Source organism: Etheostoma spectabile, chromosome 6 (assembly GCF_008692095.1).
Source record: "Etheostoma spectabile isolate EspeVRDwgs_2016 chromosome 6, UIUC_Espe_1.0, whole genome shotgun sequence".
NCBI lineage: Eukaryota > Metazoa > Chordata > Actinopteri > Perciformes > Percidae > Etheostoma > Etheostoma spectabile.
Window position 1 is genome coordinate 4,571,318 of NC_045738.1, and position 4,365 is coordinate 4,575,682.

General features: G+C 41.5%; 1 long non-coding RNA gene across 1 annotated transcript in view; it reads left to right on the forward strand.

The window, feature by feature from the left end:
* The window catches only part of LOC116690865 (uncharacterized), an 11,642-nt gene extending 7,463 nt beyond the window's left edge, over nt 1–4,179 (forward strand). Inside the window, exon 3 of the long non-coding RNA XR_004332380.1 lies at nt 4,087–4,179. This is a non-coding gene — a long non-coding RNA (uncharacterized LOC116690865). The remainder of the gene's footprint in view (nt 1–4,086) is intronic.
* The last annotated feature ends 186 nt before the right edge of the window (nt 4,180–4,365 follow it).

Genomic DNA, 4,365 nt, shown 5'->3' on the forward strand with positions numbered 1-4,365 from the left:
GATCCCCCATCTCCCGATTGTTGCAATACCGATCTAAATTTTCTCAATATCCAGCAGTAGGCCTATAACGTTACAATATTTTGTGGATGCAAGCCTACATGTCACACACTCAACAATTTTTACAGTATTTGTAAAGCAACACTGACAGAAAGTTGCATTTGCTAAAGTTGTTTGGACGCACGTTGTTTTATAACAAGGAGAGGAAAAGTTGTGCATTACAATGCTGACATGACAATAATTGTTACCAATCTGGTGCACTTACAAGAGCAATCAACTGTTGTAGTCAGTTGTATTCAGTTGTATTCAGCTCGGAGACTGGCACGCAATCGGTGTACTTGCAAATGAGAGCCTGCAGTACGACGACCATGTGACATTTTTTAACCATCCATCTACAGCAAATATGATCAGACAGATACATCAACAACACATACACAAAGCATATTTGCCTAACCGTGCAAACAGGCCATCTCTCAAATTGAAAAAAGCACTTGGCTGATGCTGTCAGACAGCCTACAACAAGCCAAACAACAGCACGGCGGACACACACACACACACACACACACACCAACTTCTCCAAGGCTAGGCTGCTTCATTAACAACCACAAGGCCTACATAACCATGCAGTATGCCGAAGCCACACACTCATCTAATGCACAGCAATCAGTTCTAGCATCACAATTCAGGCACTGCAAAGATAAAGAAAATAGCCTCTTATCTTAAGTTAGAATAGACCAAAGATGCCTTGGCTCGACTTCTTGTGGTTTCCGTCCCGGTTTCCAGGAAGAAGGGAGGTGAGGTCCTGCTTTAATCCAGCTTCTGACGAATGGAACTGGGTTGAATTTGTCTAGAGGAGGCACGTTGAGGTCCACAAACAGGAGTGAAGACAGGCTGTCTTTGCGCAACAAGACTCTACTATGTTTGTATCCAGGCCGCTAAAAGATGCCATGGGAGCGGACGTGTTTGTAATTCCTCCAGAACCTGACCGAGCGCACCGCACACTAGGTCCAAAGCCTGCAGAGGGACGACCTCCGAGACTATAGTGTGATCACACACGTTTTGTACACTGAATCATTTAGCAAAAAATTCACAAAAGCCAGATATTACTCAAACTATGCTGTAAAATGGCACACAGGGATGTCATGAACCCTGGGTGTTCTACAAAGGAGCTCTACTTGGTGGGTTCAACCAAACTCCAGCAGCAACATTACTGTAGTGTTTTTAATACTGTACCCTTGTCACTTTTAATCAAATTCAGCAAAGCATTGCCTCTCCAGACACTGCTAATATTTATTCATCCCAATATTTCATTCAGCCCTCTTTTTACTCTTAGCCAAACACAGTATTTCTCAGCCTTGAAATGCTCAACGACTCACATACTACTGTTGCTTACTGCCGAATGCTTAGGCATCTTGGTCAAGGGCAGTTTGACGCTGATTCTTTAGGGAGGTGAGACCCTTGTTAATTTAGCTTTCCCACCCAGATGTTCAAACCTTGTACTGACATTAGATGTTCTAGCGTTACAGTCACCACCCTGTTAGCTACGCCAAACACTTTTACATCTGTTGCATCTCTCCACTGAACATACTGAGAAAAACACAGGACTTTGAAAATTGTGAGCAGCCATAGAGTTGACCAATTTGAACAATCCTGGCCTAGGAAACAACACAACAGTTACTTTCCTGTTGGGGTACAAACTCATACTTTGTGGTGTAGTTTTATTGGTTTGTAATACTGTATAACACACAGCAGCCATTATGTGATCTAGGCCACACAGCTCTGCCAGTTTTTACAATAGCAAGTAATCACCTACAAAAAGCTAAGACTACCACTGTTATTGTGAGTTACGAGCTACCATGCCAGCTAGTGCCAACACTGAGCTTTATGGACCCACACTGCTGAACTGCCTATTATGCTGAGGCATTTTACTTTAGTATTGTTTTAAGCTCCATCAGCGATATCAAGCTACTATTTAGCTTTGAATGATAATTGTTGTGGTTTAGCGGAATTAGGGACACAAATGCAGAGAAGACACAGGCAGGTGGGAGAGCGTTTGACTGGGATTTATTGCCAAAAACAGAAAGTCCAAACCATCACAGAGATCAAAATGCAAAGACAAATGCCACAAGGAAAAAACAATGTCCTAAATCCCAAAAAAAGGCAAAAATCCAAAAATGTCAAAAAATACAAAGAAGGTCCAAAGAGGAAAGGGAAAATCTCAAGGGAAAAATACCTCAGTGAAGGGTCCAAAAGAAGAGCACACTGACCGAACGGCAAACAAACACAAAAGCATCTGACAAGAGTCAAAGGGAACACAGAGGTTAAAAACAAGAGGTAACGAGCAAACGAAGAACAGATGATACAACAAGTGAATCACATCAGGGTGGGGACAACAATCACAGAGGCAGGAAACACAAGGCAGGTAGTAAAATTAGACAGGACTAGACAAGACAGTCAGAAACGACCAGGAAGGATACACGGAGAAAAAACAGAGAGGAACACAAGTTAGAGACATTACAGACATTCTGTCAAAGCGGTTTCTGGGAAGTATAGTCCAGAAAGACTAGTCTTTGAGGTGGTTTCAGAGACTGTACAGTGTATAAAGATATTAATGTAGCCTACAGTCTATGGGTTGTACTTAGACACAGCTGTAGTCTAATTTGACCTAAATGCTAAAAGGTCAGCATGCTAACATGCTCACAATGACATGCTAATGCTGATAGAGATGTTATTAATTTTTGCAGGTAGTCCTACTTGGTCATAAACCAAAGTATTGACAAAGTTAAATGATGCAATAACTGTAGGATCACCACAGTTATTACATGAATTACATGACTGTCTGTACTCATGGCAATCCATCCAATTTGTCGAGATATTTTAGTCTGGACCAAAGACAGACATATTCACAGTAACATGGCTAAAAACATACCACAACGTCAACAAAATAAAATAAAAAGTTCTTATGAACCAAGATGTTGTCGTTTCTATAAAGACAGTGTTTTTAATATATTATCATCTTAGAATCGGACATTTTCCATGCTGGCCAAACAAACATGTTGCTTTGCTACCAGAATGTTTTTTTATAGGTGCTTACTGTGGTTATTCCCTTTTAATTCTAGCTTGTGTGTGATGCATTGCAGCTAATAAACGTGATTACAACCTCTGCCAACTATTACAGCAGCAGACCTCACTGTTTATTCACCCCTGAGACTTAAGTGATTTCCACCACTCTACAGGACCCATTGCTGAGCCTTACCAGCAGAGGCCCAGGCTGGCCCACACACCAATTCATGACCAGTCTGATCTCTTGGCTGGCCCACACTGCCTTCCCAGAACAGAGCCACTGTGTGATTCCACTGGGGAACATTCATTTGTTTCCCATTGCCTTTGAATGGGGAAATAAATAGTTTCCGTCAATTTGAGGATTGCTAAACCATTTTTAGAGACAAATGCATTTACAAAGAAAGAAAAAAATCTGATTTTTAACTGTTTAGAGAACAAACAAGTTTTGTGACAGGCTGCCTCCATATAATGAATCCTGATGGAAGTACACTTCCTTGTTTCCTCATCAGTCCAGTTTTAACATCACTTCTGGGGAACAAAGAGTGAAAAACTGAATAGTTTTATTATGAATCCATCCATAAACTCTAAGCTCATACAGAAAATTGATGACAAATTTCATTACGAATTTCTATAACTAGCTCATGTTACACTCACACATAATGCTATGTGTTTTTCCGGCGTCATTCGTAGTACGTGTGTGGTTCAGGGAGATGACAGGATAGACGGTAAAATAACATTACAAAGATTTACCCCAATAGGAATGCTCTGAATAACCTCAAATTGCCCCTAGACTCCATAAATGACGTGTCAACCTATTGTACGTAAGGAACAGTAGGGAACACGCTGACTTATTGAGACTTTAGCTTATTCACCGTATCCCCCGTAGTTATATAAGTCCATACATACCCTTGTCATCCCCGTGCCTGATGTAACTCTGTCTGACACACCCAGGGGTAGCCTAGCGTACTACGGCTACTACTTCTCAGGTGCTGCGTGCAAATCACTCCACCCAAGTGGCTGGGTGAGAATAGTTCCCAGTATGTATACGGTTAGAAGATGGCTCTATCTCATGTGACCTTGTTATTTGTACACGCTGTGACTACACAAATCACAACATGTCAATAAGAAAATATTGGCGTCATTTTGTCACTTATTGGGATCAGTAGCTAGTTGGAGCCGGTTACCTCCAGGATCTGTAGTAAGCTAGGTTAGCGGTGGGTGCGTCAGACAGAGTAACGACACACACAGAGATGAGAAGGGTATGTATGGACTTATCTAACTCTGGGGGATACAGTGAATAAGCTA